Source organism: Camelus ferus, chromosome X (assembly GCF_009834535.1).
Source record: "Camelus ferus isolate YT-003-E chromosome X, BCGSAC_Cfer_1.0, whole genome shotgun sequence".
In the NCBI taxonomy this organism is placed as follows: Eukaryota; Metazoa; Chordata; class Mammalia; order Artiodactyla; family Camelidae; genus Camelus; species Camelus ferus.
Genome location: NC_045732.1, coordinates 70,702,319 through 70,715,436, shown reverse-complemented (window position 1 = coordinate 70,715,436; position 13,118 = coordinate 70,702,319). Strand labels below are relative to the sequence as shown.

Here is a 13,118-nt window from a genome sequence, read left to right as displayed (position 1 = left end):
AACCTCTGCAGATATTTAAATGGAAATTCCAAAATAGTTGTTGAATGTGACTAAGTTCTCACGCCACTGTCCGAAACCAAAGAGTCTATCTATATGTACTGTGACTGATTCAAGTAAATGCTTGAGGTGGCATTATCCAACAATTTAAATGGGGCCTTTGGTGACCTAGAACCAAAAAGCCACCAAATGAGGAGCTGGTCTGTTGTTACTGAAGGTCAGGGCCATGAGCCCCAATAGCTGAAGGAAGAGGATAGTGCAGTGCCTCTGTGACCTGGGGCTGGTGAGATTGGAGGGGAGGATAGCCCCGGGCAACGACTGGCTGATTTCTTGTCTTAGAGACAGCTAGTTGAGTAACATGCTTACCCCATTCACAAATGTGCAAGTAAACTGAAGCCAATTTGTGTTAGGAGGAAATTTACTCCAAAGAGGTGGCTGCGCAAACCAGGCTTTTAGCTTCTATAGCTCTGTGGGTAAGTTTATGGAAAAAAAAAAAAGAATGCCAAGCTAACCATATGAAAAAAAGAAAAAGAAAATCATATTATGAAAGCCTTAAAATCTCCATGGGCTTATACACAATTTCAGTTGTTCTTCTGAAATATATTGCTTTTCATTTCTCTAGATTTGGTGTTTTAATGACAGCTGACTATTCCTGTTTGGGAAACATCACACACAGATAGCTATTCCCCTGTAAGCAGAGATGTTTGAGCATGTTATGAAATATCACCATGTGCAACAGCTGAGTTCAAAAAACATGTGGTCCAAGACCTTAGTGAAAATGAGATGCCAAAAATTAAAATGGGACGGTGTTTCCATTTTTCCTTTGTTACCTACAACTATGTAAATTTAAAATTCATGCTTTTGTAGGGGAGTTACTGATACACTGGTTGGCCACTCCAGTGTCTTGGGGATAGGCCTTATAGATGTCAGTCTCACAGATGTCAAGCTCCATGCAGTTGTTACATTCCACAGGACCCACTTTGACTTGTGATATAGCCTAGGTTTTAGCCACAAGCTCTGTCATCACTGGGTTCTGTTGTTTGACACAGTTCAGTAAACCAACTTGAACACCTACGTCTCGTATTGGGAAGAATTTAGGCCAGGTTTAAAAAAAATGAGAAAGCAAGGAAGAAGAATTTGAATACAAATTGAGGTATATCGTTATGTGTCTTTGATTGCAAGGAACAGCAATCAAACCTCAGCAACTCAGCTGAGTATAGGAAAATGCATTTTTAGGGTAAAGGGAGTCTCACGGAACCCATTCTCATGGAGAATTGGAAATTGTCAGGCAGCTTATCTATCCATCTCGCTCATTCTCTGCAGCCAACGCAATATGCCATCTTGGCTTCTTTCAGCACTGCTGTTTCATACTGCCTTCTGCAGAATGGCTTTCCCCACTCTGGTTCTTAATTTCTACTTCCCTGTATCTCCAGCTCACCCAGGGCTTTAGGTACTTCGCATATGTATTCTGCTTTCAAATGTTTTTGACTTCACACTTCTGAGGCCTGCTAGCTTCTGACCTAGTTAGTCTTTGTTTCTCTTTGTTCAGATTCTTAAGAGAATTGGATTGGCTTCGGCTGATCAATGGATTGATTCACTCCCAGCGTGTGTGTCCACCTAGGCAGTGTTGAGGTGGGTGGGAAGGCATTGACAAAGAACATACAGCTGTGAGCAGTGAAGTTTAAGAGTTAGTTGGATACTGCTGACAAATTGACCAATGTATCAGAAACAGACATGATTGTCAAATAATGATAACAATGACTATATTAAGTAAATGGCTGCAGTACTGAAAACCCACATTTGTGGAGCTTCTGTCGAGCATGTTACACATGCTGTTATTTAATCTGCACAAAAACCCTGTAAAGTAGATATTATTTCCCAGTTTTTACTGATAAGAAAATTTAGGCACAAAAAGTTAAGTGACATGTCTAAGATCACATGGTAAGTGAGTGGTTGGGCCAGACTCAAACCCAGACAGTCTGACACCAGAGTCTGTGCCCGTGACTGCTATGCCCTTAACTACTGAATTGCTAATTCTGTCACTGTCATGATGAATTTGTAAAATGTGGGCTGCAAACTAGCTTCTTTGTGAAGAAAAAGTAAAGTTCATTTTAACCAGCAAAGCCTTTATACTATGTTAGTATGTACTGGAGGAATGTGTGTGTGTGTGTGTGTGTGTGTGTGTATGTAATAGTTGATATATACATATTATACATATATATTTGTTTCTCCCAAGTTTTTATAGGGAGAAAAGGATCAGACCCTCAAGAAATGTTTATGTCCTTGAAGATGAAGGAGAATAAATCCTCTCATTTGAGTTATTCAAGTGCTTTCAGATAAATGAAATAACATTTAAATATTCGTGATCAGAGCATTACCCATTTGTCTCTTTGCCTTAATATTTATTTGAATTCAAATTAAATGTGCCTTTTAGTAAAGATCAAGAGCTAAGATCCAGCACTCTGGAGTAGAAGTGGTATATGTGATGTTACTGCCCTCTTCCCGAGCTACCATTTTATTGCTCTTCTGGGAATCCAGTTAAATTACAGCTGCTGATATATTGTGGACTGTGGATCTAAATTCTGGCTTTGACCAAGTCAAGGGCTGCTTTCTTTGGGCAGTATTTCATCTCCTGTTTTATCTGTGCTGTCACCTAAATTTAGCACTTAGACTATACTCCCTTATGTCTGCAGAAGTTTTAAATTATTTCCAGTGATGCATACCGTGTCCATGCAGAGTTCCATGTGACAGATTTGCAGTAAAATCTTGGAGCTTTCCAACTCCTTTTTTAATAAATTAGATCAGTAGCTCCCGCGGATTTGACTTTGGGATGGGTTGTAAGGTGATGTGTTTCCCACAAAACTGATTGAGTTCTCTTCAGTGTTTTTTTTTTTTTCTTTTGTCCTGCTGTGCATTTTACCATCTGGTAGACCAATCAGTTTCTTGAAAGCAAAAGATGGATCTGTTCTTCTGTACCTTATCAGCTGTCAAATACCTCACGCATTAAGACCCCTCCCCCTAATTGCAAGAATGACGGCTGTGTGCCGAGCTGTAATAGTGTTCTATATTGAGGAATCTTGAATAAGACATAAATCCAACTTCTATACCTCTTTTATATGGGCTTCAACAAATATCAACTGTAATTGGTAGAACAGACTGACCTATTAATCCATAGATAAAAATGATTCAATTAAAGTGAAATATAAATATTGAAGGTAACATAAAACCAAATGAGGCACATCACAGAATTTATGTGCAAATAAATTCACTGAATAAAAATTATCCAGTACATACAAAGTCCATATGCTGTCTTGGTAATGCTATAATTAAGTCAGAAAGTCATGTCATACTGGCCTTTTCCATCTGCTCTGTGATCTGTTAAGGGACCCATTCAAACAAAATGACAGCTGACCTCAAAATGATACATTCTGCTATTGCCAATTTTAATAGGGTTGTTGGTTGTGCACATTTTGTCTTCATTTATACTGGGCTATACAAGTGGTTTCCCATTAAATCAAGTAAAATGGAGCATCTGGTTTTCTGTTAAATGAGTTTATTTAAACCATTATTTTATTTGTTGAGTAATTTTTTTCAGTTTTCACAAGCAGTAGATTGTATTGGAGCATTTTTTAAAATTTTGTTTTGTTCTATAAATTCAAGTGGCATTAGAAAGAAACTTTGATAAAAAACAGCAAAATAGAAGTGCCCATCTTGTTTTCTTCCTAGTTTTTGTTTGATTCATACATGGAGCCTCAAGATATTGTGTATATGTAATTGACATGAAAGGGATGTGAATGAGGAACCAATATTTATAATACTAATTGATTTCATTTATGTTACTTCCCTTGTGCATGCTTCACTGTCATCCTTGACATTATCTTAATGTTGTTGTTTCCAATAACACTGAGAAAAGTCATTTTAAAGGCAGGGGATCTGGAACACAGATGTGTCAGGTGTAAAGTCTCCCATCCTCAGAGACATTCAAATTGGCTAAAGGGAACTCCACCAAATGGTGCAGCTAAAGATCCAGCATTTGTCCATCTGTTTGTGTCCAGGTTACCTTGTGTTAGTCTATTTAATTTCTGGTCCTTGGAGTGTCTCTATTTCAATGTTACCTGTACTTTTGTTATTAGAACATCTCAGTGGAAAAATTAGTAACCCTTGAGACCAGGGTGACCTTTAGAAGATTATGTTTTTGTTTTGTTTTGAACACACAATATAAGTTATAACAAGAGGGTCTGCTCCAGTCAAACTCCCAACTTCTTGGAGGGGATTGTTAAATGTCTCCTCTTTGGGTTTGGAGGATAAAAAAGGAAGAAGGAAATTACACTCATGTGATGTAACAGACAGTGCTTGGAAACTTGAGGTTTAAAATATTTATCAATTTTAAAACGTGTTAAATAAAATTTGAGCCACAACCAGGGACAGGCAATATCCATGGAGTGAGCCGGATTAACTCACATAAGAGGCTGGAGAATTACAAAAGGATGATAATAGGGCAAATGCCCATTGCTCTCTGGGGAAGCGTGATCTTAGTCGTTTCTGAATCAAATCAGAGAGCTTAATCTGCTAATGTGAAAATGTCACATTACAGATAGGATCTTATTTATAAGTAAATGTCCAAATGGAATTTCCTAGAATTATGTATTTGAGTTTATCTATAAGAGGCAAGAATCATATTTATTTATTCAGTGGGGAGACATTTGCTGAGCATCTGATAGGTTCGCAGCATTGTTTTAAGATCAGGGGATGTGTTACTGAACAAAACAAAGTCTATTCTCATAAAGCAAACATTCCAGTGGAGGGGGGAGAGGCAGACAATAAGCAAATAAACCTGCTATCGGTTCTGCACAGTTCTCAGGACCTATTAATTAGCCTAGCATTTGAATATTGCTTCAAAGGTAAGTATTTATGAGGCCTTCCAGAGATTCCAAAGAGCTTGTTGATAAGCAAAATGAAATGGAACATATATACTCATTTCAATGAAATGTACATGTTAGCCATTTACTTTGAAAATGTTCCTTTTGTTGTGCCCAAGTCCATATAGTATTTGATTGTAGTGCAGTGGGAACAATACAGGATTAGAATTCACCAAGACACCTTTACCTAAGGTACTTACATCCTGGTGGAGAGAAAAAATTATCTCTTTAAAGAAATGTAAGGATTAAAACATGAGGCTGAGCCAGAGAAAGAAAGCTGAGGGGTGCGGGTCAGGAAAGTGTTATTCCTGTGATCATATATCCAAGTAGTTTAGGTTCGCTGGAGGGAGCCTTATCTTAGGATGGCATCACAGTTAGACATTCAGTCTTTGAAGCAATTAGTTTAGATTTATCCCAAACTCTTACCCCAACCAGTCATCACACAAATGCAAGCCACAGATGACTAGCAGGTGTATATATTCCCCACTACTGGAAAAAAGAATGAATCAAACATATTCTCTGTCTTTATGATCAGTGATGCATGGGAATAATTAGTAGATAGATTATCTGAGATTTAGTTGGTGGATTAGAACCATGAATTCGGCCATACCTTTCAGAACAAAGAGAATACTGAATAGGATTTCTTTGTCGGTGGTGATGGCTGTGCTAATATGGAAGAGGGTTAATAAATACATATTTAGACGTTCAAAGCTAAAGCTTTACATCCTGGAATGTAAGTGAACTAGTATTTCCTTTTCTTGGTATGACCTTGAGATAGGGCTTCATTTATTAAAGTTCTCATTTCATCTTTCTCTACAGTCCTCCTTTAAAACCTTCGGGCTTTTAAACAAAGACCCTCCAGAACTAATCAGCATATCTGTTCCTGGGCCTTTCCCAAGATGATTTAGAGATAAGTAGCCTCAAACCTGGCTTGATTCAGTGCTATAATCATTTATGGTTTCTTTTGGAGACAGAAAATTCTCATCAACTTCACTCCTATTAATCATGTATCTAAATGTGGCATCATCAGGACAATTTCAAGTTTTTTTAAAGGCACAACTTTCACTTCCCATCATTTGTAAATTGGCTCGTAAGAGCCCTGGCACTTTGCTAAAGTGCTTAACTAGTCATTATTCCTGTACTACAAAGCCTTTATGCTGCCAATAGCCCATCTTGCCTTTCTGGGGATCTCTTGCCATGCTTCCTTTTAAAACAGTGATTTTTTTTAAACTTTGCAGTGGGAGTAGGAGAGGGGAGTAGAGCAGCTCATAGGCCATTTCTGAGAATCTGGAGAAAATTATGAAATATTTCCACAGAGGAACAACGCACATATACACATGGTTTTACATACATTTTCAGGGGATATAAAGACTTGTGAAGCCCATCCACAGACCTCAGATTACAAGGTCTAAGTGTCAAGATTATATGAGTCACAAACTTATTTATTTGAAGTAAACTCTACCTATGCCTACTGATGGCCTCATTTTATTATCATCCTTTAAAATTATTTTATTAAAAGCAGATGTGTCTATTTCTGTTTTTCCCTCCTTTGAATTTCTCTTTGAATTTTTCACCTGCTTTGAAAGACTTGGTTGTTCATTACGTTAGTCACAGCGACGTGTGTAAATTTTGAATAAAATGTTCAGAGTATATTTTTATAACTCTTAAATGCATAATCTTGATTTATTTATTTACTTAGTTTTACTTAAAGAATAATTTTGTAATGCACCCCACACCTTAAACAGTCATATGTTTACCTAAGGACAGTCTCAGTAGTCTTTGTTCCTGTGACATAATAGCTTGGGTTACTTTCTCTTCCAGCTGCTTGTCATTATTGTCTGGGCATTTAGAATAGGGGATACTGTTTGTTAAACACAAATATGTTTCCTCACTAAAGTTACAATGGTTAATGTTATAAATTCCAAGAAGGAAGGGGTTTGTGTCTGTTTTGTTTTCCTTTGTCCATTTCCATATTTTAGCACAGTGCCTGGCAGACAGAAGGTGCTATAGAAATGTGTGTAGAATGTATACTAAGGCACTAAGCTTGCTAATTTGTTGGGGGGAAAGCTTAATGTTTTGAAAAGTCATTGAATCATCCTAACCTTGCAAGCTTCTTCAGTGCTTATCCATTTTTCTCAAAGTCATGTGCTAACTCTTTACTCACTAATTCTGGCTGAATGGTGATTATAGTGACAGGTATCGCATGGGAGGAAGGCCAGAAAAAATAGCAAAATATTTTTGAAGGAACATGCTTTTTTTCACGCAAGCACAGAAATTCCAACTAAACTAACAGAAACTGTTTCCAAGTAGATATTCCTTGATTGCATTTAAAAATAGATAATAATAGTTTATTGCTTTTTTTTCTCAGTAGGTATTTACAAGGTACGTAAAGTTCGTTCTCTCAAGTAGGTTAAATGTAGTCCTACAAAATAGAATTTTGGAATTAGAAAGAACTTAGAAACTATGTAGTTCAAGCTCCCACCCACTGTAGGAAATCTTCTGGTCATATCCCTCTGCAAAGACAGTGAACATGCTGTTTTTGTAGGCAGTGTATTCTGTTATTGAAAAGTTCTTCTTTAATATTGACTCAAATCCTGCCTCCCTATAATTTTTCTGTACTTGGTCCTAGTTAACCCTCTGTAGCTACGCAGGATAAGTTTACTTTATTTTTCCACAGGACAATGTTTCACATATTTGATGACATCAAATGGGAACTGGCAGACTTACCTATTGACCTAGCATGTAACCCTGACTAGCTGCTGTCTGGGAAGTTTTATGCAAGGGATCAGTTGTAAGAAGTTATTTGGAGAATAGAGATTATATCCACAGTTTTCTCCCTGATCTGGCCCCTCTCTATAGGGAATATGTCTCAGTATTCATTGGTCATGAGAATGCCCACATGGAATCATGCTGGCAAACATACATAGTTGACACTGGATATTGACCATGTAAACTTATGACCACCATTCATGTGTTTGGTATGTTTGTGTTTTCCTTCCTGCATATGTTGAAAAGCAAACTTCATCAGGGTTCCTTCCTGAATTTTTACAAATTCCAAGCTCGTGGTGTCAATGCAGTTTTACTGCGATATTTCTTGTTTTTTTGTGTTTTTTTGTTTTTGTTTTTGCTAAGGATTAAATAAGCTCCTCATTTAGCCATTTGTTAGAGAGGTGAAAGTGTTATTTTTCCTGGCTGGAGTTGATTATAGCAAGTTCTGAAATAGGCCAAAAATTTTAATTGTAAAAACAATTCTCTTCATCTTAGTTCTCATTGCAGATGACTAGGCAGGAAAGGATATTTCCTTAGTAACAAATACAACAAGGCAACATACCAGAGACTCAGTACTCTTCCCAAGTTGATCAGGTATTGCCGCAAGGTTCTGCCAGAAGGGCATTACCACATATAATAATGAGCATAACCCTCCCCTCTGTGACCTTTGATATTTTGCCCAGAAATGTTGAGAGTTGGAAATTAATTACAGTATGGCAAAGAGCTATGAACATTAGCTAAAGTTTCATCATCATTGTCTCCTTTTTTTCTGTTGAAAAATTGCGTCTGGTGATTTTCTTCCACTTTTTACATGTACATTATAGAGACTCCCAAAGGAGCAAGCAAGGAAAGGAATTTAATTGCTGAATGCATTTGAATAGATCTCAGATAAGGACAAGGTAATCAGTGAAGTTATAAAGCACTTAGAAACCAATAACTTTTTTTCCCAACCAGTAGTTTGAATATTTGAAAGACTGACAGCCTTGGAGATGGATTTTTTTCATTCCAGCAAAGGATGAAGTATACTGCTAAGTTCTTCTGCCCCAAAGTGTTAAGCAAATATTGTTCAATATACTTATCATAGTTTATTATTATTCTGTTTTACATGTAGGTGCATGCATTATACCCTGAATAGATTATGTAACTGAGGACTTTTAGTGCCTAGTTTGAGCATGAGTGCAGACCACCTACCTACCACTACCCTCAAACCAGTATTTACAAGCTGGTATATATCCTTACATAACTTTCTCTACATAAGCACACACAGAGGAGATTTTGTTTGTTTTACACAAGTGAGATTATGTTATCAGAGAGCAAGTTCTTGTCTCACCCCAGAAGGAATTCAGAAACGAGACAAGGAGGTCGAGAAAGCAAAGCAAGGATTTATTAAGGGACAGAGAGCATGCTCTCAAGGGGAGAGCGAGCATACCCAGGTGGGTAGCTGCCCCCAGTTTCTTTGGCAAGCTGGTTATATGCGTGTAAAAGTGAATGGGCAGAATACTCATTGGCGGAGAGGGGTTTGGGTCCTCTTTCCTGATCATCCCACCTCCAGGGAGGTGGGATTTTTTTTTTTTTTTTTGGTCCTTATTTAGTCTTGATCGAGAACTTGGATGAGGGCATGATAAGCTAAAGGTTACATTTGGATGGGGGTATAATGAGTGAAAAATTACATTCCGATGATGAAGATTCCTGTCTTGTCCCAGGACAATTGTCAACCCAAAATATATGGTTTCTCATCATGCCGGAGGTTCCTGCTTTTCTCTGTCTGCCCAAGGACCCCCGTTGTTCACAAGATGTGTGGTTTCCTGCCATTTGGCCTGTATCTCCCTTTCTCTGATCATATCTAGCTACCTGCCTGCTCTAAAAATTATGCTACATACTCTGCCTTCTAATTTAATGGTACATCTTGGAAATCTCTCCAAGTAAGCTAGTAAGTCTAACCCATTATTTTTAAAATTACTTTGTAGTTTTGTTGTATCGTGTGAGTGTATCATAATTTATTCAACCATTCTTACAGTGTTTTCCTGACTCCATACATTTCATAATGTTGCTGACCCACCTTGTTTTTACTTCTGCTTCAGATTCTATATATTTTCCGACTCCCACATCTCTTCCTGCTATTGCCCTAAGCCACCTCGTCTAGCACTGGTTTCTAGTCTGTCTTCCATTGCCCTCTAGTGATTTCTTGTATGTAGGCCTTAGTTCTATAAATGAATTGTAATCTCCTTAAGGACATACATGGATTTTGTTTAATATCAGGCACAGTACAAAACTAAGTGTGTTCACAGAGCAAGAGTGTCAGTTTGATAATTTGGCAAGAGTAGAAGTTTTAGAGCTCTGAGTCCAGACTAGGGAGGGATAGAACAATCTCAGTGCATTTAAGTTTTCCTTGTGCTGTTATTTTTGCCACACATTTAATTCTTTTCAATTAAACATATATCTCTTCTGTGATCATGCTTAGTTCTGTGCATTTTTTGTCTCCATTAAATTATGGCTTCCTCTTAAGATTTTGATTTTTGTCTTCATCCCACTGCTGACACTTAGCCAGTGTGATTGATTTGACTGACTAGAAAGACCTCAGGAGTTTTAGATCTAGAGGTCATTCCAAGTCGCAGGTCACTCTGAAATTGCTGATTAGGTATATCTGAGCCCCAGATCAATTACAATCTAACCTACATACTGATGATGGTTAGGATTAGAGTTTTTAGAATGCAACTGGAAAGCACAAGCCCATTGAAAACTCAGTGATCCTTCTGGTCTAGACTCCCTCACCATTCTCCAAAACCAAGTTCATCAAAGCTTGGATAAGGCCTCTTCTTCAAAACCTTCAATGGTTCTCCAATGTGTGCAGATTAAATTACAAGCTGATTTGTTTGGAAACAAGACCCCACATGATCTCTTATCCTCCCACCTACATATTCAGCTTAATCTTTCCCCACTCCTGATGGTGGTGGTGGTAGTGGGAATGATGACAATTCTGATCAAATTAGAAGTAGCTAGTGTGTACTGAGTGCTTACTGTATGCCAGACACGTTCATTCTGTAGTTCAATCTTCACAAAAACCTATAAGGTAGGGAAGTATTTTTTTATCCCTATTTTACAGGTGACAAAATTGAGAATCAAATTGGCTAAGTAACGTGATATAACAGAGCTATTAACTAAGAAAACTAGGAATGTTCCACTAAAAAGAATTGACATTCTTAACCACTACTCCAGTGCTTCTCGAATAGTATTATGCATAAGAATTACTGGAGTGCTTTAAAAGAAACTGATTTTCAGATCTCATTGAAGAGATTCAGATTCAAAAGATCTAGAGTCAGGATCAAGCAATATGCACATTTCTTTAGCACCTCTATGTGATTCTTTTTTGGGGGGGGGGGATTGGTATTTGTTGTATTGTTTGTTTGTACTGGGGATTGAACCCAGGCTCTCATACATGCTAAGCATGTGCTCTACCACTGAGCTCTACCCTCCCCCTCTTCCGGGTGGTTCTGATGCACCACAGCCCACTGTCTCAGAAGTACTGTCCTACACCAGTGCTTCTCAAACTTTAATAGTCATAGGAATTACCTGGAAATCTTGCTCAACTGCAGATGCTGATTCAGTAGGTCTGGGATGGGGCTTGATTTTCTGCATTTCTAACAAGCTCCCAGGGGATACAAATATTGCTGGTCCACAGACCACACTTGAGGTAGAAAAGTCCTACACTGCTACATAGTCAGTGGACCAAAACAGAATGTGAGTTTAACATAAAAATTAATTTTAGTTGAATAATATGTGTGTGTATATATATATATATATATATATATCCTAGAAAACTCACATGCAAGTCTAATTTCTGTTACTTGAATTCCTTTTCACATTGACTTTCATCATCATTTCAGTAGCTGCCATTATGTATTTCTGATAGATCTCTAATAGCATACCCCTTAACTTTATCAGTCAAGTACTTAACATAAATACGCAAGTACCTTAGCAGGAAGAAGTTACTAAATACAGAAACCCTGTGGTGAGTTCTTCAGTAAAGTGGATGATATTTTTTTAATGTAAATAAGAAATTTTAAAAAAGGAGAAGAAAATCTTAGATTTTGAGAAGGACCAGAGAAATTATTTTATGTAGCCTTTGGGTTTTAAAGATAGGTAAAGAAAGTCAAGAAAGGGAAGGTGGTGTGGCTAAATTCGCACAGGGAATTAGTGGGAGAGCTGGAGCTCAAAAGTTATTCTGGTTAGAGTTTCATTTGTCCTTATGGGAATTTTTGTTTTCAAAAAGTATCCTCAATTCTACCAAGGCCTAAATGTTTGAGAGAGGTATTTTTTACTGCTTTATATAGGGAAAAAGTAGCTGTTTTTCCCTAATTAAATATGATTCTAGACCAGGTTAAGGAAACTTTTATTCTGTGAAGGGCCAGGTAGTAAATAGTTTAGGCTTTGTGGGCCATCTGGTCTCTGTCACAACTACTCAACCACCGTTGTATCATGAGAAAGAGTAATATATGATATATGTGTAACAGCCGTGTGTGTGTGTGTATATATATACATATATACATACAAATGATCATGGCTATGGACACAGAATTTTCAATTTTCACATCATAAAGTATTATTAATTTGGTTTTAAGACCATTTAAAATTAAACTGTAAAAACCATTCTTCGCTCATAAACCATTACAAAAACAGGCAGCAGGCCAGATTTGGCCCAAGGGCCATAATTTGCTGACTTCTCCTATAAATTAGTTTAGTTCTTCCAGTCAAATGCTAATATAATCTTTCTCCAAATTGAGCAGGTATTTATTTCTTGAACTTCCCATGGAAAGCAACTAGCCTTTCAAAATTCGTTTGTGGAGTTAGTGATGTTGCATGAATTTTATTTACAAAGGACAGCTAACGGTCAGAAAGAGGTACATGGTAGCTTATGAGTGGAAATTTCTGCATTGTTAAATTATTTCTAATCTCCAGGGGGGAATAAAGGAAAAGCCCAAGTAGGTAGACATGCTAAAAAGCAATTGGCTTCACCGTAACCACAGCTGTGTTTTTTATTAAAGGACTTTGCATTTCTTTTAAACCAGTCTCTGGTCTGTGCTACTCACAGTTCAGGGGATGGGGAATATGCTGAAGTTTTAAAGCAGCCTATTCCTTTCATTTATGACAAGGAGACAGGAAACTGACAATAGTTTGAAAGCAACTGATGTATAGGTGGCACTTGGTCAAATACCAAAGGTTTCAAAGGAAGTCCTCTTGGTTCACTGTCAGATCACACCAAACTACCAAGGAAAAAAAGGAAAATGTCATATTAGCATAGTTGTTTTGGAAATGTCAGCTTTAACAATGGTCAGGTGACAAACTTGGTGCTCCACCATTTATTTATTTATTTTAATCAAAAGAAAATCACAGTTGGAAATCCAACCAAAATGCTGTCAAATGTCATTAGCCTTT

The 13,118-nt window shown here is 37.4% G+C and overlaps 1 protein-coding gene across 1 annotated transcript in view; it reads left to right on the top strand.

The window, feature by feature from the left end:
• Positions 1 to 13,118, top strand: part of IL1RAPL2 (interleukin 1 receptor accessory protein like 2) — an 809,106-nt gene that overhangs the window by 299,648 nt on the left and 496,340 nt on the right. The gene's annotated exons all lie outside the window — the stretch shown is intronic.